Below are 25,472 nucleotides of genomic sequence, written 5' to 3'. Positions count from 1 at the left end.
CGAAGCTGCATTATGAAATCTGCAGGCTTAAGTGTCGAAAATTATGTGGGTGCACAGACAAACTTTTTCACCATGCAGCGGTTCGATAAAATATGCCCATTATCTCTCTCTCTCTCTCTAACGGCAGCACTGCCTTCTTGCTTCTTGTTCATCCGAGAAGCTGGAATGTTCACCGGGCTTTGCCATGTTTCATGCTCAGGAATGGTGGCTTTAGAAAGAAACGAAGCTCTGTTGCCAATCCACAATATCATTTAGCGCTTGCTCAACTCATTTTTTTATCTAGCCCCCTTGAAATTAAAGTTTTGATCATCGACGGGTAGCCGCTTTTCTTTCAGCCTTCTAAGCAGAACCATGTTCCACGAGATGGCGAAGCGAGGTAACAATACTTTTTGAGGTCCGGGTAACTTGACATAAGCCAGGGCTTCTTTTTCTCAACTTCACTAGCTCGGGACCTTGCATAGAACAAGTTAACAGGCTGTCATAAAAGTAAAACCATCGCAGTATATGAAACGTTTTGCGGTTGAAAGGGAGTGTAACGCAGGAGAGATTTTAGGGAAAATTTTTCTGCAATAAACATTGTTTTCCTCCTATTTGGCGCAAATTTGTAGTTATGCGTAATATACAGCCCGTCGAAGATTCAGACGCACTTCTGATTATTTTATCTGCTATATAATAAGGCTACAGACACGAACGAAGCTATTTGGTTTGGAAAACGGTAGGCTACACGGCAACGAGTAGGAGCAGCGTAGCGCCCGTATGTCTGCCTTATATATCAGCTTTCAAGTGTTACAGGCCCAGCGCAAAATATAAAGACTGGCATCAGTAAATTACGCCATAATTACGTTAAGGTTTCAGCCCATGAGCGCCGAGCTGCTAAAGATTGCAGAGCTGCACTGTTCACTGGGGAGGTTCACAGAAACTTCTACGTTCGCACGAGATTACCAGCCCGATGCAGCACCAAAAGCCGCATCGTTCTGACTTGTGTGCAACCACGTTTTACAGGCAGTGCCCACTTAATGTTGTATGCTTATTCTCAGTAATAACAATATGCCAAAACGTTAAGCAACCTAGACTTCTAGTTCTGGTTTTTGAACAAAGGAGGCTCCATGGATTTAAAATCCCGAATCTGCTACTCATCCGATTTTCATCGGTTGCCCCTTGTTTGAATTATCCGGGCTAAGGACTGGTTATTCTTACGTATACCCGCCATGTTTGCTTGGCGGGTTTGACATTGGGCTGCCGCGCACGAGGTCGCGGGATCTAATCTCGACCTCGGCGGCCGCATTTCGATATGCGCGAAATGCGAAAACACCGGTGTACTTAGATTTAGGTGCACGTTGAACAACTCCAAGTGGTCCAGATTTCCTGAGTCCCCTAGTACGGCGTGCCTCAAAATCAGATCGTGGATTTGGAACGTAACACCACATTTTAATTAATTTGTCTCCAGCACCTTCGATACAGCTTGCCTGCACTGACCAATTACTGCAGAACTAGCATGCACAATCGGAAAGGCTCCAACCCAAACGTTCAGAGTCTCTCCTAGATTTCTACACTGCACGCCAACAGCTGAAACTATATTGCCACGTGCATGAGAGTTGACTGTTTTGAAGTTAATGCCGCTTCTGCGGAAGCCGAGGAGGACGAAGTGAACTGTATGTCGACGACTACGTAGACGCACTGTCAGTGAAGGTGTCGCACGTAAACTTGCGCTTCCATTAGATGAAACAAATATTTCCTGCCATATGCAGCAGCATCACCATAAACATGGCGATTGCTCGGTTCTACTATCCGGTCACACTGATATTGGTCACCATTTGGGCCGAAGGAACGCGGCCGCTTTGCATCAAATTGTCTATTCGCGGAGCTACAAGTTTGATTTTCAGTACCAGGGATCAAGGCGCAAGAAGGTTTCTGATCGCTATATCTCAACTAGCTCCGCGTCCTCCTACTGTAAGTGACATAGAAAGACCACCACAACATTTATACTGGTAATTTGACAGCAGTGGGTAAATGTGCGCAATATTTGATATGGTATGGTATGATGAACTTTATTTAATGTCCTGAAGATCAACCTTTAGGTTGACGCAGGCGGCTTCCACGTCGGAACAGTAAGGTTTAACGTTACCACCGTATCGTGGGCCTTCTGGACGGCCTGTACTTGATCGGAAAGAACTCCACTGTGTAGGACTCACTGCCACCAGTCTGTCTCTTTGTCACAGTCTGTGAAAGTCACAGGACACTGCCAAAGCATGTGATCCAGAGTAATGATGCCATTACACTTCTCGCAATCGATTTGTACCTCTCTTTCAGGATATAGCTTATTAATAAAGTTTGGACTTGGATAAGTTCTTGTCTGCAACAATCTTAGAGTCACTGCTTGAGCTCTATTGAGCTTAGCGTGTGGCACTGGGAACTCCCTTCTGTTCATGTAGTAATGCCTCGTGATTTCATTATATGTAAGTAATTGGTCTCTGTTCTCCTCCTTTATATTATTAAGGTCCTGGTCGCGTAGTGCACGGATAGTAAGTCCTCGTGCAGCTGCGTTAGCCATCTCGTTTAAATTCTTCCGAGATGGATCGACAGACCCCATGTGCGCAGGAAACCAGCGAATTTCGATCGCTTGGCTGTCCAACTCACCGATCAGCTGGGCAGCCCTTTTGGTTACAAAGCCATTGGTAAAGTGTCTAATAGCCATCTTAGAGTCACTGTAAATCTTCGTCCACTTATTATTCCTTAAAGCCAATGCTATCGCCACTTGTTCTGCGACTGTCGTGTCTTTAGTCATGATTGTAATAGCATCCCGAGTGAGACCATCTGCATCTACTACTACTGCCGTAAAGGCTTTCTTTCTTCTGGCCCATGCAGCATCGACAAAAGCCGCATGTTCTCTGTCGTGTTCTATCTCTTGCAGGAGAGCTTTGGCCCTTGCTTTTCGTCTTTCCAGGTTGTGCACAGGTGCATATTTCTGGGGAAAGGAGTCGTCTTGATTATCTCTCTTATGCTATCTTTTAGTTCTACTGTGCCTTCACCTGAAATTTCGGATTCGGTTGGGCACCACCCTACCTCTTCTAGTAATGCTCTACCTGGCCTTGTTCCGGAGAGCCTCTCTCTGTGGGCAGTTTGTTGAGCTTCAATTATCTCGGCTATTGTGTTGTGGAGCCCCAGTTTCATTAAATTATTATCCGGCGTGTTAACTGGTAACCCCACTGTTGTTTTGACTAGCCTTTTAATTAATCTGTTCAACTTGTTTAGCTCTGTCTGTGTCCAACTGAGCATCGCAGCTACATAGAAGTGACACAAGGCGAAAGCATGGACCAGTCTCATGGCACTCTCCTCTCCCAGCCCTCTGTGTCTGTTAGTGATTCTCCTTAGCAGTCTTATTACCTCCACAGTCTTGCTTGTGATGTGTCGTATTGTTCTTCCGTTTGCCCCGCTTGCCTCCAGGAATAACCCTAAAACTCTAATGGATTCTACTTGCTTAATAGATTCGCCTGCCTTCGTGGTTAGTACTAACCTGGGTTCTTCCTCGGGAACATATTCCCTCGGTTTTCTACCCCTTCTTCTGTTCTTGAGTACAAGGAGTTCAGACTTATTAGCAGAGCATTTGAGTCCCATGTATTCTAAAATAGACTCTACCTCATAAATGCCCTGCTGAAGTCTGCTTTCCGCATGTCCCATACTTCCTTCAGCGGTCCATATAGTCACATCGTCTGCATAAATGGTAAAGTGAATGCCCTCTATCCCTTTTAATCCCTTTGCCACTTTTGACATGGCCAGGTAGAAAAGCGTAGGTGACAAGACCGACCCTTGTGGCGTCCCTCTGTCACCAAGATCCATCTTCTTTGATTTAATATCCCCGAATCTAAGGTGGGCTGAACGATTGCCAAGAAACGTTTTGACCACTTCATAGAGTTCTCTCCCCAATCCCTGGTTCGGAAATCACTTCAAGTATTGCTCTATGCTTAATTCTGTCAAAAGCTTTTTCGACATCCAACCCCAAGAGAGCTCGAGTGTTTTTTGGTTTAGCCAATAGCAGTTGATGCTTGATTAACAACATGGCATCTTGTGTGAACAAGCCTGATCTGAAACCAATCAGATTGTACGGTAGGATGTCATTGTCCTCCACATATTTCGTTAACCTGTTCAATATGACATGCTCCATTGTCTTCCCTAGACATGATGTTAGCGAAACTGGCCTCAGATTATCCAACTTGAGTTGTTTGCCCGGCTTTGGTATTAAGATAGTACTGGCCGTCCTCCATTCTTCTGGACATACCCCATCTTTCCATAGTTCATTAATGTATGTGGTCAGATATTTTATTGATTCGTCGTCCAAATTCTTAAGTAATCTGTTAGAGATGCCATCCGGGCCAGCTGCTGACCTACTATTCAGATCATACAGTGCCGTGCGTACCTCACTTTCGGTGAATTCCTGATCCATATATTTGCATTCTGCCCCTAAGTAATCGGGATAACTCACATCTTGATCCTCTTTCCTGAGGGCAAGTATTTAGTAGCCAATCGCTCCATTATGCTCTCTGCGCTTGCAGTGTGACTTTCCTGGTGTACAAGTTTCGCGACTGCTGTATTCGATTTAGTGCATTTTTCGTTGAGCAGATGCCTGAGTAGATTCCAATTGCCTCCACGTTTTATCCTTCCGTCTACACATTTACACACCTCATCCCATTTTTGTTTCTGCAAATATCATGCGTGTTCCTGTATATTCTTATTGAGCTGAGCAATTCGTTTCCTAAGTCTCCTGTTTAAGCGTTGTGATTTCCATCTTAGTAAAATCGATTGCTTGGCTTCGATCGAATGCGCCAATCTACTATCAATTTGTTCGACCTCTTCCTCTGTCTCTATGGCCTTAGTCGCTGCATTCAAGTCGTCCCTAAGCTGAGCCACCCACTCTTGTAGTCTGATGCGCCCCTTTCTATCTGTGTGTGCTGTGTCTTTTCTGATTTTTCTAATGTGATCCCAGTCTATGTAAGTGAAATGCTTTACCTCCACCCCCATCGTTTCCACCATTATGTGTAGTATATAATGGTCGCTTCCTAGGTCCGTACCAGAGTTGATCCAGTCTGCCCTGGGTAAGTTATAAGTGAAGGATCAGTCCGTGGTAGTGTCCCTACACGTGGAACTGCGACACCTGGTAGGAAAAGCTGGGTCCGTGATAAGAGAAAGGCCTAAATCCGTGGCGAGATGCCAGATTCATTCCCCTTTCTTACTACTCCAGCGGTAACCCCAAGGTTGGTGTGGGGCATTGAAGTCCCCTCCTATTATTAGTGGCGCAGTTTTGGCTACCCCTATGGCCTTATTAAAATTTGCTCTGAAGCTCTGTCTCATCTCTCTGGGACTGCTATATATGTTGAGGCAGAACAAGCTTTGCGCTTTACCTCTGTGCCTTTTTAGGATCATTTCTATGAATATGTATTCAATTTTACTCGCTCCTAATTTTAGATCGTGCTCTATGTAGGGAATTTTCTTGTAAATTCGGGTGGCAATTCCTCTGCCTGGTTCTTTGCCTTTGCAGACCGAGTTGAAGCCGGACAGCCCGATCTCCTCCGCTAGAGTTTCCTGCAGCATTATTAATTTCGGCCTACTTTGAACCGTTTTGATTATCTGTGCTAGTGACGCTCTTTTTTGCTGAAATCCTCTGCAGTTCCGCTGCCACACGCTAAGTCTATTTCTGTTATCCATTATTATTGTCGTTGCCGCCTGACTTGCTACCCCCTGTCACTGTTCGCTTGACTGTGCCACCTACCGCTCCTGGGGGTCTTCTAGAGCTTTCGGCTTCCGAGGGCATATATTCTTCATCCTCTCCTTGGGCCTCTAGCTTTTTCAACCTTTTCTCGGCTAATAACTTCCACTTCCATGTTTTGTCCACTTTAAGGTTAACGCTGTCTATCGTGTCCTTTAGGTCCCTAATCGCATTCCTAATCTCCTCCAGAACCGAGCACATCGATTCTGCCTCCGGAACTACAGCTCTCTTTTTGGGCGCCGGTGTGTCTTCTTCTACCTGGCTGTTACTTCTACACACCGGCTTAGCTATTGCCACACTGCCGCTTTCTATCCTCAACCCTTTTTTCATTTCCTGCATCTGCTGCTTAAGTTCTTCATTTGCTTTCTTTAGTGATATAACCTCTCTGATCAGCTGTTCTACTCTGGCATCATTGCTTTGTTCCTGCGAGGCTTGCGCACCTGTGACTTTCACAGTACCTTTGACTTTCTCGGCCCAGGTCGCTCCTGGCTCCTTTTTCTTGTTTGTTTTTAGCTCCTGCTCCTCGAAGCGCACCTGCGCCTCCCGAGACCTGGGACGGTTTCTTCCCCTCGATGTTGAGCGCTGTCTTGATCTTGATGTGCTTCTCGAGCGTGAGCGCCTTCCGGCGCCTGGAGGGGTTTCCCTTGTCGGTTGGGCCGATTCCATCTCGGTCTCCATTTTGGAGCGTTGTCTTCTTCTTACTCTTACTACATATTGTATTTGGTACCGCTGCTTGGAAGCCCTGTCACCTGTGGGGTGATCTTCACCGCAGAACTTGCATTTGGGAGAGCAGATATGAGCCTCCCCTGGGTCTTGCATACCACATCCCCTGCACTGCACAACATCATGTGTTGGACAAACGTCATATCTGTGTCCGATTCTTCCACATGCGTAACACACGTCAAATTGCTTTCAATACATATAGCACCTGACGAGGGTTGCCCCATATTTGATGAAGTTGGGCACCCTGAATCCGTCGAAAAGCACAATAACCGAGCCCGTAGCTTTGATACGTTGTTCAGCCAACGCCGTTGGGTTGTATTCATGCACAATCTTTTTCGTGATCACACTCTGACTGTCATTGAGGTTCACTCTTCTAATAACCCCCTTACACGTAGAGTGCGGGGCTGTTTCATAAGCGCTCACTTCATATTCTGCCTCCATGATCGTAATGGACTTGATTGTCACATACCTTTCAGCATGAGAGGAGTCCGGTGTACTAACCACCACGATATTCTGTGTGAAGTTGGGCCAGACGATGTCTTCCTTCGCTTGGTCTGCTGTAAGTCCGGCTGCCTCGACGATCGCTTCTCCAATAGCTGTGCTGACCTTGTTCAGGTTGAGGCCCCCCCCCCCCTTTCCGAGGCCTAACGATGATTTTCCTATGCTCCTCCGGCAGTTGCGGCATTCTTGACACCTTCACAATCCGGCGCTTGAGCTTGTCGGCCCCGGCACCACCTTTGTTGGCGATCTCCTCTCCTTTTGCTTCTTGGATGAAATTGGCGGCTCCACCACCCCAAGTCTTTTTTGCAGATCGCGATCTTCGGTTGGTGACCACCTGCCAACCCATTCTTTCCTCGCTGTCTTCCGTCTCTGAGGAGAGTTCGTCGTCCATGCGTATATCGGCCATGCCGGCTTGGCGGGCTCGCTAGACCTACGTGGCGATAGGCCCAGCGTGGCGCCCACGTGCGATGGACAGAAAAGAGGCTATAGAAGTCCAAAAAATGCTGGCCCACCTTGTCCAAAGGTATCCACAGATTCGGGTTAACCTCACGAATCCGATGATGATCTTCAATGCGTGGTCCTGCCAAAAGTGCCTGCAGAATCATTCAAAAAGACGGAACCGATGCGGGGCACGTCCGCTTTCTTCTGCTTCTTCTTCTTCCGCTCCAATATTTGATATGTTCTAAAAAATAAAAGCAACAGAGAGCACGTTTCACCAGCCAACGTTGACGTCGGCGGTCCTTCTTGCATTTTGTAGTGCTGGACTTAACCTTTGACCACTCTGCTTATGGGTGTCGTATAGACGTCGGGTCTCGCGCATGTTGACTACTTTCTGACAAAAAAAAACTAGCCTCAAACGACGCGAAACCACGCTTCAGAATACCCCCACGTTTGCCAGCGCGCGCTGACACCTGGCCGCTCTTGGTTAGACGCCTTGGCAGACTTCGCTTAGGATTGAGCGACTAAGAGCGCTTCAAAATGCGCAGGTTGGATGTGACTGCTACTCTCCGTCAGACGCGCTGGCGCAGGGCCCCAAAGCTGGTCCGCACCACCTATAGCACAACCGGACAGCAGCACATGATCGCGAGCGTGCACGCCAGCTCGGTCGGGCTCAAAGCAAACGCTCCGCATGTGCGCAGCAGTTGCATGCAACTGCGTTCTGCTACGTAGCGTAGACGCCGCGGCCGCCGAGGGGTGCCGCCACGAGCCCGCTGGTTTGGTTTACGTCTGGCGCGTCGTAGGCACCAAAGGCGGAAGCAGTGGCATCTACGTGACCCTTCACAATCAAATTTCGAAGTGCGCGTAGTGCGCGCCCTCTCCTCCGTAGCCTTTGCGGTGCAAGGAGAAGCGCAAGAACCGCGCGAAGAAGAAGAAAAACAAGAGTTTTAATTGTTCCCTCAAGAGAATAACCGTAGAAAATAAAAGCAGACCAAAAAATTTAGAGACGGAGCTCCCAAAGCTGTAAGGGGACCTCCTGTTCTAATTAGAAAGGGCAAAGCAAATTAGGGTAGAGCAAATGCAGCAAAGATGTAGAATTGTTGGTATGTAATAATGCAAGAAAACAAGTGAACCGAAAGCACCGTATAACGGTGTTCAGAATTACATTTTGTACTAAATTAAAGACAAATCACGTTCAGTAAAATGTAGCAAAGCGGTAGAGTTCTAAGTAGCGCTAATACAAGAAAGCAAGTAAATTGAGATATGGGGAAACGCTATACAGATATAATGTTTGACACATAGGTAAAGGAAACAAAACAATCACAGGTTGAGTAAATATGAGGATGAATGTTTTTTCAAACTGCCTATACCAAAATACAGCTTTATGACAGCTGGAATACAGTTCCAGAAGGCCATCGCTGTGAACGGGGAATTTACCATAATTAGTTCTAATTTTAGGCGATAACAAGTTGCTAGCGGAGGCAAATCGAGCTTTATTGTGATAAGCAGGTTGTTCACTGTTAAAAATTATTGGGGGAATGTTTGAGTGAAGGGAATTGTAAACAAGGATTGTCATATTTAATTTCAATAGTTCGTGAATTGTTAGATTGCGATGCTCTTCCAAAAGAGCAGATGTACTACGTTGGGGTGACAGGAAAGTAATGCGGATGGCCTGGTTCTGAGCGGATTGTAAAGGAGCAAGATGACAGCTGTATGTGCTGCCCCGTTACGCCATGCAGCAGGTGAAATGACTGTGAATGAACACATGACAACGAGAAAGCAAGGTTTGTGGTCTAAATTATGGACGGCCTTTTATAAGAATCCGGATGCCATATTCAATTTATTGCTTTAGATGTGAAATATTGGTAATGTTCCACAAATACAGAAGATTTGCTTCTCCTACAAACACAATGATTAAGAATAATATTCCTCTTCTTTCACAACGCCGCAAAATAAATCAAATTTTGTTACTTCGCAAGATCATCTGACAATAAGTAAATATTCCAATACGTAGCTATATTCAATCCCAATCTTTCAGACGAGCACGACACTCTAAGGAACGCCAGAAAAAATCATTCAAGCACAGTATTTTTTTCTCGAAGTACCTCAGGTTGGAATTCACTTTCTGAATAGATTTTTCAATCTGATAATTTCAGCAAGTCATTGGACGGTCTTTTACTTGGCTATGTTGTCTGATGTCGTACAGTTATTATAACCATTTTTGTTCGCTTGTTCTCGCTGCATTATGCTGTGCCTTGTATTTTCTTTCTTTTTATTGTGATTACATATCATGTTGTATTCCCCTCCTGTTTGGGTCATTAGACCTGCAGTATGTTGAAATAAATAAATAAATAAAAATAAATAAATAAAATGTACTTTAAATTAGTGCCAAGGACAACCCCCCAAATTCGACAATCATTAGCAGCTTTGATTGGATAATTATCGATAGTTATAGGTGGAATATTTGTGACTTTCTCTTGAAAAGGGTGAAACAGCATGAAGGCTGTTTACTGGAATTAATTTCTAAATAGTTACGATGACACCAGCAAATAATATTTTACAGGTCAGTATTGAGCTTAGAAGTTAGGCTGTGAATGTCGGTGTCAGCAGTCAGAATCGTAGGGCCGTCCGCATAGAGATAAGGTTCCCAATGTGAAAGGGTGTTTGATTCCCAACAACTCCGCTTCTGCTGAACGCATTGGAGCACGTTTGGCGGCAAAGTATTTCTGAAGTAGCCTATTTAAACTTCAGGTGCATTTGTCCACTTCCATAAAACGTGGTCCAGGGCCCCTTTAAACAACTTTGGCGTTTTTTTTCTGTGACTGAATTCCCTGCACCCCAGCAACTTATTTAAACAACTTCGACATCTCTGCGTGAATAAACTTCCAGCACTCAAGCAGTGTACTTAAGCAACTTTGACCCTTTGCCGCTTCCCTTAGTGCATTTGGTTTTCGTCTCTCAGTTTATTTTACATTGCTCCGTTTCCATTCTTCAGCTGTAGGGTCGCTAACTAGATGTTGGCCAACCTCACAGCCTTTCTTATGCCATTGTATATCCCTGCCTCTCCCCACGCAAGAATGCGTACGACATTATATGTATGTACGTGCATGTCTAAATACGCAACATGTATGCATGCGTGTGTATCAACATGCACAGGTACAGTAAATAGCTCTAAGGAAAGGCTCACTATTGCGCGATGAATACATCGTCTACAACTTATTCGTGGCACGAATGAGTATCGCTACGAAAGTGTTCCGCAGTACTGCCGGCGTATGGCGTAATCGCTCGCTCGCATTTATCCATTCCGGCACCAAATGAACGACGCGTTCCCCATCGGCGGGCGACCATCGCTAAGCGGGCGCTCTGCTCCCCTGTTTTCCATTGTATTCTCGCACGTGTAGAATGTGAGGCCGCGCGAGGCCCGCGAAAGACTGCAAGCCAAGGCTGCCGTTACGTAGGGACGAGGAGCCAGATCTTCGCCGTTGCCGTACACGCGCGGCTTCACCATCGATTGCGAAACCGGTGGCGCCCATTTGGGTAATTACTCGGCGGCGCGCGTGTAGGGCTCGCGTTTGAACAATTAGGCCGCCAACGAGGCGCCTTCGCATCTCAAAGAGCCACTATGCTCCGTCGGGCTACGATCGTGGCCGCTTTTCGCGCGGCACTCAAGTAATTGTTTCTGTTAGGGGATGTGGAGGCTTCTTGGCGCCTCATACTTGGGCGCTAGGATAGCGAGTAGCCGAGGTTGCGCCTCACGAGTGTGGTGCAGGCGCTGTTTGTTCTAATGGCTCCTGTATAGCGCTGTTCCATGAGTTCTACCGCTAACCCATTAATTGTCTCGTGGCGAGCGCTTGCTGGCGTCGCGTGTCTCGCCTCGGCGCTTGCGTCTTCATCCTAATTGCACCTGATACGCACCAATGCTGCCCCCAGCGCTTCCGCCTCGTAACCTTCATCGCGCTAATCGCCAATTTATATCCGCTGGAGCACAGATTTATGCCACTTCTCTCCGGCCGCCCTTTTCCGCCCCCACTGCCACCAGCCACGAGCTGCCTGAGTTTTTCCAAGTCGCACTATTTTTCGCTAACATTTCCCGGTTTAAAAGCGAAGCTTTTCTTTACGAATCTCGCCGCGTTTCGTGACCATCGCTGCGGCCTTGCTGTTCCCTAGTCGAATAGGCCAACCATTCACAGCGGCGCACGCGCGCTGCTAGGTACCTTGTACCACCACCACATGACGCTCCCTTCCGCGCATCCGCTGCTGCAGCGGCGATAGACGTGCGGGGAAAGAAAAAAACTTCACGTGGAAACTCCTCTTGGAGCTATCTAAGTATGGGTAAGCATTGGGCCACTTGCTCATCTCAACGCAGCCCGGTGCAATTATCAACGTTGTCAAATTTGATCCGATCAGTGCAAGCGACAATGCTGCGGCGACACGAACTGCTGCGGACGACGGCGCAAGGTGAATTCATGACGCAAGCAAATTAGTGCAGGTGCAGGCGCCATGTGCGCTGATGACGTTCCGATCATTATCAGCCGTTATCGCTCTTTAGCGCCTTATACGTCCCCGTCGAACCTTTATCAACTGTGATCAAGCATACTCCCGCGGCGGCTGCGTGCGGCACGGCCGTATGGGTCCAATTGTATAGTGACATACGACCGGAATAGAGTGCGACGAGTGCTGATAGCTTCATGTGCGGTCTGTTATCATCGGTTAGTACTCGTTCAAGCGAGACGCGTGGTCCCTATCTTACAAGCGATCTGCGATGGGGACAGAGAGCGCCGAGTGCTGAGAGGTTCGTGTGCGCTCTGTTCTCGCTGCTTAGTTTTTGCTGAAGCGAGAGGCAGCACGCAGGTAAATTCGCTCGCTGATGCGGGCCCTATCTTCAAAACGATCGTCTTACGTGACGCACGGACAGATGGGAAATTTCCTCGTTGGGTAGTCATAGAAATGCTTACTCATTTAATAAAACCCGAAAAGCTTGCCTCTGCGCATCCGCGGCTGCACGGTAATGATGAAGCAAATGCTTTTCGCGGTTAGAATGGATTCGAATCGCGTTACATACGTATGCTTATGCTGCCTCTGAAACCATCATGCGTTCGTGGCATCCCTCATATTCGCTAGTAGTCAGCAACTCCGCTTAACAAGAGGCTAGGCATAATTTGTGTGCACCCGCGCTTGTTTGTTTGTGTGTGTGTCTGTGCGTGCGTGCCGTTCGTGGGTGTACTCTTGTTTCGACTCGTTATGCACTCGCACAAATCTTTACTGCACAAGGACGCCAACTTGTTGAATCTGCTGCATTTTTTGTCTACAGCTTCTTTTCTTACGCCCGTTGTAATGATAACCACCTGTGTAAAGCGAGCGAAGCTCACAACTTGGGCGCTTACGCAACCTGCCATTTGCGACGAGCCCTGCGTCATGCACTTTGCTCTTATACTACGGGAGCATTTCAGAAGCCCGTAGTTGCGCGGCTTGGTTCCGCCTGCTACAATAATGTCTAGGTGGAACAACGCCCCGGACACTTCTACCAACGCGGGTCTAAGCTTTCGCATTGCACATACTATACTCACGTCTTTGTCGGAGCCTTTCGGCGCTAGTGCTTAAGACTTCAGTTGTTTATTTATTTATTTTCTTTATTTCGACTGTATTCCTCGGCTACAAAAAATAGTACGCAATTGTTGTCTTTTCGAGGTATCGTAGCTGAGTACAACATAGAACGTTCCGCTCATCATAGGGGTGCTAAATGTTCCTTGTTGTTCATGTCACTTGGGCGCGCAAAGCTTTTGAATTTGATGAATGGGCAGTTCTCAGCATAGCGACAACAAGACGCGACACTGAAGAAACAGCTAGATGTAATTTAAACACGACCCATTATGGAATATGATATCAATCAAATGAAAGGAACGTTTAATATCTCCGTGAGAGTTAGTGGGATGACGGAAACAAAAGCCGCAAACTGCCGCTTGACTTGGCTCCGACCTTATATATTGATCAAGGGGAAACTCAAGGGCCCCGCCACAGTCACCAGCAACATCAGTAACTCGGCCGAAAGGAAAGGTCTGTGGATGCAAGGAGAGAACGAGGAAGGCGAGTGCTCAGAAGTCAAAGAAAAAAGAAAGGAATGTAACTCTTGCTTCTAGTTGTCCAACCTTTCGTTGCAGCTACAAGCTGACTAGCTGCGTTCCACGCTGGTTCTGGTCAATTAGCTGGCGGTTTTGCTTCTGCTCCTTGTTTCCTTACCTAATTGATTTTGAGCTTTCGTTAGAATGCCTGTAATTTGTTAGAGTTATTTCCTACTTCTCTACAGAGTTTCTGTCATCGGCAGGCCCGGAGGCATACACCTGGTCGGCTCCCATTCGTCCCCCAGAGTTGCCGGTGGAGCTGTTCTGACGCCGCGGGGTTAGCAGCGCCTGTGGCTTTAGTGAAGAATGATAACAAAGTGATTCGCACAAAGAATCGCAACGCGAGTCAAACCGTACTCCTGGTGGCTTCGGCCAATTTTCACCATATCAACGATATTCCACAATTTGGCCGAGGGGGCATTGTTTGCTGTTCGCCAGACGAGGTTTGTGCGCAAGATTTACTCAAGTGCACTGTTTTCCGACACATCCAGTGAGCAGTTTCATTCCTCCTCACCTTACAGGGACCATAGCCTCGTCCGCAGAGTCGAGTTAAGTCTATGTCCCGCAGAAATTCTGTACATGTTTTCAGTGGCATGCCTGATTTCTGTGTGACGTTGCAGCCGTGTCGCTGATGTTAAGCGAATACCCACAGAAACAGTCATTACAACGTTTGCTGGAATGAACCGCCCGTCGAAAATCAACGCACGTTCACTTACATACCGAATTGAACCTCTATCACCCCATGTCCTTCAGTGCTTAAAGTACTGGTGGTTTGTGCACTCCATAAATACTTGCAGATCAAACACACGGTGCCGGATTTCTGGAGAAGGCCACAGTTAAAATGGCTGTTCTTCCCTTAATCAGCACTGCTGCTTTTGCGGAAGTTTTTAAGGAACTGCGAATTGTGCGACCGCCTTTGAACGTTGTAGCGCGTAGTTTCGCGTTACTGTGTGAATTTTCTCTTTTTTTTTGCATTTTTCCCCCCTTCTTCTTTCTCCTTTTATTCCCTTTGCCCCTTTCCCCAGCACAGGGTAGCCAGCCGGTACTTACACTGGCTAACCTCCCTGTCTTTCCTCTCCTTTGTCTCCTCCTCCTCCTTTGCGGCGGTACTCATCCTTCAGCCGAGCCTAACTGTCCTGCAAATCCTAGAAGTAATTTATAGACGTCGATGCTCTCGTCGCGACGCTATTGAAGAAATTCAGAACAGGTCTCAAGGGTATGCTACTATAACGTCCCGTCACACATTGGGTATAGAAAACTCAATCTCCCAGGCTGTTGCAGCTTCTGCAGAAAAGGTGTTGTAAAAACATTGGAACGCATTATGGTAAATTTTACCGACTTTCTTGTTTAGGTTATGTCCTCACAAATAGCTCAGTGGTTTCATGTGACTAATAAAGCCAGCATTGAGAGTCAGGTGCCTAGTCTGCCGCGGAGTCAACCTGAAGAAGTCCCGACAGCGCAGCCATCGACTAACAACGTTTTACCAAAGCCATCAACTTCTGAGAAAGTTGGCCACATTTGCCTATCCGACACACAAGGGATGCAAAATCAAGATGTTCAATGGCCTCCATCTCCTATACGCACACGGTGACCGATAGAGGAAAAGTCTAGCGCTCTCACAAACTCCAAGGCTGAGAAGTATGCGAGAGAGATTCCTGCTAAGGATAACTTCTTAACTAAGAATGACTAAGAATGACGCGAAATTTGAAGGTGGTGGGCTTGGTTCCCACCTGCGGCAAGTTGTTTTTTCATCCACTTTATTTATCATTAATTTATCATTTCCTTATTTCATTTATTAAGCACAAGTAATTGCCCCTATGTGGTCCTTGGTGTCAGTGTTCGTTGACTTCTTATGATATGACTAATAAAAATTGGGCCCCTCGATTAACCCCTTTCTTCTCATTTATGATATAACAAGGGTCTTGACTCCGGCAACATTGATGCCTTCAGGTAGCATATGTGGGTTTATTGACCAGTTGCCTTCACCCAAAAAAGATCACGTTCTCGTGACGCCTGCGGCAAAAAGGACCTTCCACGTCCGCCGCCAAGGTCTGTGAGTGGTGGCGCTGGCTAACGCTCCCAGGGTTCTACTAGGACACATAAATACCCAAGAAAGTGGATGGGAAAACGGCGCCGCGGTAGCTCAATTGGTAGAGCATCGCACGCGAAATGCGAAGGTTGTGGGTTCGGTTCCCATCTGCGGCAAGTTGTTTTTTCATCCACTTTAATTACCATGAATGTACCGTTTCTTTATTTCATTTATTAAGCACAAGTAATTTCCCATATGTTGTCCTTGGGGTCAGTGTTTGTTGACTTCTTATGATATGACTAATAAAAATGGGGCCCCTCGGTTAACCCGTTTTCTTCCCTTAAAAGAGAGTGTTTTCGACCAAGCGGTCTCTGCTGCTCGAATTTATTCACCATGGAAGTTTAATGGTAATTGAGTCAAACTTTCGTTCTATACTTTCCGTCGCAGTAAATTCATTATACCTAGCTTCCAAATATTCTCTAGACATTCCATATTGCACTTTTCATCTAAAAACTTTGCAACCTTTTCGACCGGATCGCCTTTCCCGCGGCAGTGGCTTAGCTTCCTCTGTATCAGCAAATTACGGCCATAAATCTACGATAGCACATCAGATAATGTCACCGGAATGTCAAATGTTAGTATTGGATATAATACTTCCTGAAAGCACGCCCTTTTCTATAATTAACACGTACTTCACCACTAGAGTGCAGGATACCTCTATTGCTTCCAGTAAGAAGAAGCTCATACTAGTAGGCGATTTTATTTCTCATTACGTACCGTGACAAATGCTTGTAGGATTGGGTCTTATAAAATCGTTTTCCCTCTCTAAGTTCGAGGGCGCATACTATCGTATCCACTGCGATTGTTTAGTGGCTGTGGCGTTGGGCCGTTAAGCACGAGGTCACAGGCTCGAATGCTGGCACGGTGGCCGCATTTCGATGGGGACTAAATGTGAAAACACCCGTGTTCTTAGATTCAGGTGCACGTTAAAGAAACTGAGTGGGCCCAAATTTCCTCAGCCCCCACTACGGCGTGCCTCATTATAAGATCGTGGTTTGGCACGGCGAAACCCGTTTTTTTTTAAGTACTTTCGGTGGGGGTAAATCATGCTGTGTTTTCGATCTTACGATCGCTATCTAGTAAGATCGAGCACAGATGTGACTATATTACGTTTGCCAGATTGAGCATTTATATCAGCTCCTAGAACACTGTTGACTCCGGTACTAGCAGTGATCATCTCTCCATAATTTTTGAACTGATTACCCGGTTAACTTGTTTAGATGGTAGTGTGCGCACTGTCGTGAATTATTTAAAAAAATATAATGCGTTAAAATAGGCTTTAAAAGTACACAAGCTTATTAGAGGTGTACCACAGGTCGGTGCTCTTTCTTCTATGTTATATAACATTTTGACAAGTACAATATCTTTAAGTATGCGTTTCCGCCTATGTGGAAGATTTCACATTTATTTTTAAATCCGTAAGTAATATGCGCTTACTACACTAGTCATTTCAGCCCTCGGAAGGTTTGAGACATGGCTAGATGAAGTATGCGTGTCTTTAAGTCTTAGTAAAAGTGCTGTACTAGTATTTCGGTTAGCTGCATGCAAAGGTACATATATGTCTCCATGCCGCCAGGAAATCATTCTAAAAGTTGACTCAGTCAAGTACCTTGGTGTTATATACGCTGGGAACCTCGTCTGGTGAAGTCACATTGAACATATTACCACAAAGACAAAATGTGCCGTACCTATTCTCCGCTAGCTCACTCACCGTCGGTCTGGACTACGCAGGTATATTTTGCTGGTGATATATGAGATGAACTTGTGGCCCCTATTTTAATTCGGCTGCGTATTATTTTCTGGTTGTCCCGCCTATAATATGAGCTTTCGCATACGTTTATAAAGCGTAGACATGCGCTTGTGCCTCAGGCTACGTATAGATTCGTCGTCAACACTATTTTATATCAGGACGCTCATATACCCACCGTAGATTGCAGATTCCGAATTTTCACGGCTCAGAGATATTTAAAAACTTATTATTTATCAGAGACATGCCAAATATTTATTTAACACAGAGCCAGCTGAGTTTTTTGCCGTATCGTGGTTAAGATTACACAGCCCTGGATAATATTTGTGCAAGCGCAGTTACAACAATTGAATGTGTCTATACGTCAAGTTTGCCACTCGAATGAGGCCTTACCAGGACTCAAAATTGAGTTTGAGGAGATACTTCCAAATCATTGGAAGCCTTGGGTTCATTGCCTAGCAGCCATTCAATACATATATTACAAGGCCACCTAAGCCAGCTAGCTACTAAGAACATAATAGCTGCTGACGTTTCTACGTACAATGAAAAGGCAGGAGTCGGGATCTTCTTTGAGCTTTAGCAATGGTCTTACTCTCTTCGCCTATCAGACTTGACACACGTACTTCAGGCACACTTATTAGCCATTCTATTAGCATTACGAAAGCTTCCCCAAAATTACTCATAACGTGCTTTCGTCTGTATAAACACCACTTACTGTGTCTTCAAATTCAATGATTTTGCGAGCAATTTGATCAATGGTTCCTGCGTACTTACGGCAAATATACTTGATTTTGTTCAGTGGCGTAGCAACGGGGCAGGCCGGGGGACTGTGGGTTCCAGGAGCCAGGTGCGAGCTGGAGGGGAGGGGAGAGGTGTCATATATGTCTGAAGACCCCCCTCTTTCTGCCGGCATGACTGGGCGTAAATGGTAAAGAGTGTAGCTTAGACGGACTTCTTGTTGGGCGAAGTTGGTGCATATTAGCACCTGTCCTTGTGTGCTCTCTCTCTGTGGTAGTTTGTTTGCGCAGTTGTAAAACTGTTTGTTGAACTGTGCTCGGCTGGAGCCCGAGCTCACGTACCCGATGTGCCAGATGTGCAGCGCCAGTGAATTGCCGGCTCCAGGTGTATCAACATCTTTCGAAGTAATTGCACGAATATGCAGCCTAAAAAATTTCTTTCGCTACATGGTCGCTAAAGTACTCGCCTAAGCGGAACGTTTCATGTGCGGTGGGCTTGTGTGGTGCGCTCGTGCTCGGAGCGGGCGTCGCTAAACATACAGTCTGGCGATGTGGCTCTTGGGTCCCTCGCCCATTTAGTCCGTGCTGTAATAAAATCGGATATCTTACATAAGTACCTAATTAGCAATTATACAGGAAACATCACAATTCGGGAACAGAGGACCCAACGTCATATTATCCACTCAACAAGAAGTTCTCCAAACAAATCGTCCTGGGTGCTAGAACCTACAGTACTCTAACACTGCGGGCGGCCCAGTACGGCAGTACCGAAACAAATCTGAAACAGTGGACCAGTTCCGTCCATCTGTCTATCCTCTCCATTACGAGTGCATACCAAGAATAGCGCAAGTAACCGCTTGCACTGGCTTTATCACGGCCTTCTCTTTTTCTTTTCTTTTTTTTTTGGCATGGTGACGCCAGGAATCGACACGAAGTGTCTTCGATTCCAAACCTTGTGGCGGTACCGCAACTCGGGTAATTACGCTTGCCAAGAGCAGCAAATAAAGAAAGTCTTTATGCATCAGAATGAAAAGAACTCGTAATTTTCATAGCACTGTCACTCACGCAGCAGAGCCGCAGGTGGCGCTATCCGATAGGGCGGAAAGATCAGCGTCACAGCTCACAGCCAAAATACTGCACACCGCAGTACTTATGACAATTTCTGTAAAGTTTCTGTTAGGCAACATATGACTGTCGGGCTTCAATTTTGCAAATACAATATTGCCACGAAAATCGCCAATTAGAACTTCATTAGAATTTTTTCTTACTTGTGAGCCATATTTTCCACGATGCCGTATCTGTATTGCCTACAAAGCTTTACAATCTGACAGCACCTGACTGAAGTTATCAGTGCAACACCCTGTGTTATTTCGTGCAGAAAATAAAACAGCAGGTATACCTGTTACACTAGCGATCTCTGGGAACGAAAGCGAATTGGGGGGTATGTGCGTATCCAAGGTGGCTGTGCTGGTGCTTGAACATCACATTCCGCCTCCCCGAAAATTTTCGATATCTCTGCCTTCTTGACTACACACGGGGAGGGGGGGGGGCGGTGACAGAATACCTATGCGCCGCGGATGCCAGACGACCTAGCTACGCCACGGCAAAGTACAGGGACATCTGGGGTTGCATTTGAATAAAATGGTTGACTCACTGCACGAGCATCCGTCATTGGCCCTGTCATGTCTGTTGTGCCGACATCAGCTTATGTAATTGCTGCTAGGTACAGGGAGTTCTGTATGTCGCAACATACCGCAATGTCCGTAACATCGTCTTCTCAATTCCACAATCTTTGTTTCCCATGGAATAATAATTCTTGTCCTTCAATTCAATTTGAACTTTCATTTTCTAAACTGAAATGTCCTACACCGCTTCTAAATTTTTACTTACACAGGTGTAGCCTCACTGTGCTGTCTCTATGTTCTTTGTGCAGTGCATATGAATCTATTGAACATTACTTTCTCTGGTGACGCCGATTTTTTAGACAAAGAAAGCTCTTAGAAAACTCATTTCGACAACTTCGGTTATCGCTAACCTCGCCAACCATTCTTTCTTTTGGGCGCCTTCACTTAGATTCAGCCACACGGATGCTTTTTTCGCAACATACAATTTCATTAGACGCAAAAGAAATACTTTGCTGAATTACTAAAATTATCAATTATTCCTATTATTTTATATGTATATGATAAGTAACTTTATCTCAAAATTCATAACAATATTTTTTCCTTATTTGTAAATTATATTTTTTTAACACGCTCTGCTCCGGAAATTTTGTTTTTGTTTTAATTCTAGTAAACATACTCGCACCCACCTGCTTCTTGGTCGATTCTCCGTAGTGGGTGTGATCCAGTTTTTAAGACAAGCCAAGAAAACCTTGCAACATGGCAACGAGTACGGTCATTAAAGTGAAGCGATTTACTTCGCGTGATGTCTGTATTAAAATATATTCATGTAATCTCATGTAAAATCTTAAATATGGCAGTGCCACGTAGGTAGACAGAACAAAGTTGATGTTGTTTGCTGTCTCTTGGAGCAAGTCAGATTATTTTTGTTTCGCATCATTCATAATCACATAACATAAATACTATACTGCTCAAATATTAGAATTAGAGTAAAATTGTAAAGCAGAAAAATGTAGATCATGAAAAATTTCCGATTCATCCTACTGTTGCTCATTACGTGCAACAGGAATGTCATATTATTAGATTATATTAGATTGACAGTTTTACTATGACTATAATATTTAAAACTTAAATAATTAAGAGCTAATTATGTAATTTATCGAAATACAAAAAAATATTCTGACTGGCTCCAAGCGAAGCCAAACAACATTACCTTGGTTTTGAACAAACAAAGAATTCACGGCATCAAACTTTCTGAACTACTATTGGGAACTTTCTTTTTGTATGCTTCCGTTGTTTGCGGTCTCTCTACTGTTCTGCCACCAAAGGTCCAAGAGCCATTTACTGACCTCTCTTGCGGACATGTTTACTTTTCCCCTGCTATCCCTGAACCGAACGGCTTCAAGGATGGCAGGGGAGCTTAAACTGACAGCTGGATAGACATCTTCACATTCCAATAAAACACGCTCAATCGTTTCCCTAGCTTTACCTCAGCAAGTACACACTCCTCGTTTGTTGTATCTCGCTTTATAAGTGCGTGCTCTAAGGCATCCTGACTTCGCTTCGAAAAGTAAAGAGCTTCGCTTAGAGTTATCATAAATTGTTTGTTTCCTGATTTTGTTTTTACATCTTAGGCAGTTACTCATGGCAGGTTCATTTTCCATTGCCGCCACCCAAGATATTTTCTCAGCCCCTGTGACTGCGTTTGAGGTTCTTTGTTGCCATCTTTATTACTAAACATGTCGCATAATTGCTTAGTTAACTTCCCCCGATATGAATCAATGTTTCTTTCTGTACAAATATCTGAACTCTCAGCTAGCACATTTACTTTATTCCTTATTCCTCAGACATTCATCATAATCAACTTTACTTTGAGCTTCCCTTACTTCAAAACTTGTCCAGCCCATATCGCCCTGCAGAGTTTCATTTGTAGCCTTACCGTGAGCGCTCGACGTGAGGCGTCCCACTGACCATTGATTGCCATCGAGGCTCTATTGTATCCCTGTCTTCAAGCAAACAATCGGATTTTAAAATGTAAGTCCTGCAAGAATTAAAACTTTCTACATCGACCCGGAGCACCTCGCACCGAATGTCCCATAGCGCTCTGTATTTCGTTATGGCCTCATTTCTGTTCCCATTTGCTATTATTGTTTTTTCTCAATTACATTCGTTTATCCGTAAACGAAGGTATTTATATTCTTTTGCGCGACGTATTTGCTGGCCCTGCATTGACACTGGCTATTCTCTGTTTTCATTTAATACCTTTACACCTGATTCCTTAATGCTAAATTTCAGACCTAAATTCTCTCCCTCCTGTCCACAGATACTATTCCTGTGCACAGCCCTGTGTGGACACTGCCTGTTCACTATTTTCGTTGAGTACCATAAAACGCATTTTATAACGCTAAATTCCTATCCTAAATTCTCGCCTTCCTCTTCAGAGACATTAGCCATAAGTTTCGTGTCACTTTGCCTGTTTACATAGAAATCAATGTCGTCCGCATGAAAGGAACCAGGAAGCTGCTGCTCTACTATCGCGCCCGCCTGTTTGTATGAGAGACTAAACGCGATATTGATTCTTTCTCGCGCCCTTACCATCTTTAGCGCGCAGTGGCTTTTGAATGTATTTATTTATAGATTTTAGAAATCTGCATGCGCCCCGCATGCTTTTCCCGGTTGGCGTTGTGGGAAACTTGAGGAAAGGCGCTCCGTCCTCTGCCTCATTGGCAGGCACCCGCGTAGGATGTGCCAAGTCTATCTGAAGTCGAGCGTTTTTGTACCGCCTTATAGCTAAGCACAGTACAACATATTAGCAAGATAATCGTGACCCATGTGGCCACAAAAAGACGTGCAAGTTTCGCAGGCATCACGTCTGCGCGCATCCGGTGCGTCGAGTACACCCGTGCTCCGGCACCTGCTTTTTGCCTGCCTTATTTACGTAGTGAAGCTCGTGAGTCGTGGCCTGCTTTTTTGCTAAACGTCTGAAACGCATAGCCACGACACACTTCCGAGAAGACAGTAGCCACGTCAACAGTACATGAAGTAGGTTTTACTTCTATTTTGTTGCACTTAGGCTGTCGTTGTGCGCGGAGATATTCCAACAGCAGTCGCGATTAGAGCTATTCGGCGCGTAAACAGTTCCTCGTAGGGTTCTCAGTCACGCGTTTAATGCACCGGAACATTCCTGATGGCGGTGAGAACACGAAAAAATGCTGTTCTGAACTGATATCTGTGAATGGGTCTTTCAACGCGTTTTGACAAGGGGCAGGGAACCACCGACAGATTGCACGCAAGCAGTGCCTGCCGCTCGCAATTTTCTCTAAGCGCAGGCTGTAATATACACCTTGGTGTATACTGGTAACAGCTACGAGGTTTCTGAAAGCGTGTTTATTATATGTACGAGCACGCGAGAGTAGACTGTTACACAAAAGCATGAGCAACTACGATTATTTGCAAGAGCCATCCGACAACGGTTGCAGGTCTTTCGCGCGGTTTTATAACTTCTCAAGCATTAATAAAATAACGGTGGTTGCATCGGTAAGTGCACCAGAAGAGCCCGTAAAAGAACTAACTGTTGACCTTACACGCTTCTGCGCATAGGGTCAGCGTGCGCAGACGTCGCGGGACTTTCAGTGTGGGTCGAAGCGCGCGCTCTGGCTCTCACGCGTGTCACGTCTACGTGGCTGGAGCTATGTAAGCTACACAGACCAATCAAAACGTAATTTTCCGAGCGTTTCAATGGCTTGAGGGCTCATCGTGGCACCCTGTGGCACAATGTGGTACCCAGTGGTACCCAGTGGTACCCTGTGGTAGATGGCCTCCAAAACCAAAATTGTCGCTTAATGTTCCCATTACACCCTTGGCGCCAAAGGGGACGTTGACATTTTGAATTCGTTCATTAGTCGCCAGAACCGGGAATCATCGATTCCACAGCTGCAATGAACAATGTTGTATGATGAATGTGTCAATTCGCCACATCATTCACCTTCCTATGTTGTCATTGCAGCGTTTTTACATGTATCTAAGTAAATATAAAGCACGCTGCCTTTTATATGTGAAGGGCATTTCTAAGTTCTCTTTTTATTGAAATGTCTTGCCTCGTTTACTGTTGTAGCAATGTAGCTCCCCTCTTTATCCTTTCGCTTGTTCTCGTCGCTCGTCGCCTGAAAGTGCTCTGAGCGTCTAGCCAATAGTGCGAAGTCGTAAGAGAATGGACGACAGTGATACTACAGACTGTCGCACAAGACAAGCAAGCGACCAAATTTTGGTTCCCGCAAAGATGGAAAACATTGTGCAAAACATTCATAAATACTTTATGCTGCGCTGTACAGCAAAAGAAATGTACCTAAACTATTAAAACAGGCATGAGGCCAGTTTTGGCACATATTTGCTGCCTGCGTACCTGCAACACCGAACAGACGTCGCTCAGTTGTCGCTCGCGTAGAGTTGGGCTGGACTTGGAGGCGACAAGCGGACGCGACAGTCATCTCTATCGCGTCGTTTGTCGCCGTCACACGCAGGATCGCTGTGATGAGGCTTACGCTTTATGGAATACGAAAAAAAAACAGTCATTTTGGTGTGTAATGCGTAAATATACCTAGCAGTGACGTTGCCAAGAAATTCTTTTGGGGGCAGGGGGGACCCACTTGACCAGGAAGTGGGGTGAGTGGAAAGTCGAGCGTCTGAGTTACTGCTCGTTTTTCGTCTCTCATCTTAGTCCGTGTTTTGAAGTCGCGCTGTGAGTAATAATGCACTTGTAATCAAAATTGCGCTGTTTCCATTAGGCCAAGGAACAAAAATAATAATAATACATGAAAGCGACGGATAGCGGCCTCTTATTGACATTTCCAAGGAAGGGACCAGTTGCTGGCGCTCTTGCGCGTATGCGGGAGAAACGCAAAATATGTGATCAAGAGTTTCAGGCATCGGACAGTATTCACAATTTGGGCTAGTATCACTGCAACCTATCAGATGTCTTTACCGCTTGGTAAACGTTACACCAAGGCGAACCCGGTGCACCATGCTTGCTTCGCTTCTTCTGAGCTTCTGAGGCTTACGGAATTTCATTTCTGGGTCCCATTTATGGGCTCACTTGTGTCGCCGATCTGGCTGGTTCCCGTGCTCCAACGTAGACTTGCGTATCACGCGACGAAGTAGGGCGTTTGCATACATTCGTGAAAGCGCAATGCGTACATCGGAAACATTATTTAAAGCAGTGTTTGCTTCAGCGTCTGCCTCTTCATCCCCCCTCACGCCACAGCGTGCAGGTATCCACTGCAAGGTGATATTGCGGCCATTTCTATTGGCACGATCGAGAGGTTCTGTAATTTTTAGAGATATTCAATAACACGGGCCCTGATGAGGACCCAGTCAATGTTTTAAAGAGCCGGCTTGGAATCGCAGAATATCGTCCATGCGTGAGGAGGCCACTCAGAGAGAAATCCAAGTGCCTCCCGGATAGCAACAAGTTATGCGGTAGTTCATCTTTCCCTCTGATATCCTTTAAAACGCTAAGCGATGATCATACATGGGATGAAGAAGGCTGCATTAGAAGCATATGATATGACAGATCCATCGGTATACATGTGCACATATGCATAAATTTCAAACAGGGTAAGTACCTCAATTTATTTTATTTATTTATCTAAGTACTTGCAGCGCCACAAGGGCATTATTGTAGGAGGACTTCTGTAGCAAAAAGCAAAACATAAGCAAAAATTGAGCTGATTCAAACA

This window comes from Dermacentor variabilis, chromosome 6 (assembly GCF_050947875.1).
Source record: "Dermacentor variabilis isolate Ectoservices chromosome 6, ASM5094787v1, whole genome shotgun sequence".
Classification (NCBI taxonomy): domain Eukaryota; kingdom Metazoa; phylum Arthropoda; class Arachnida; order Ixodida; family Ixodidae; genus Dermacentor; species Dermacentor variabilis.
Note: the sequence above shows the minus strand (reverse complement) of the source record.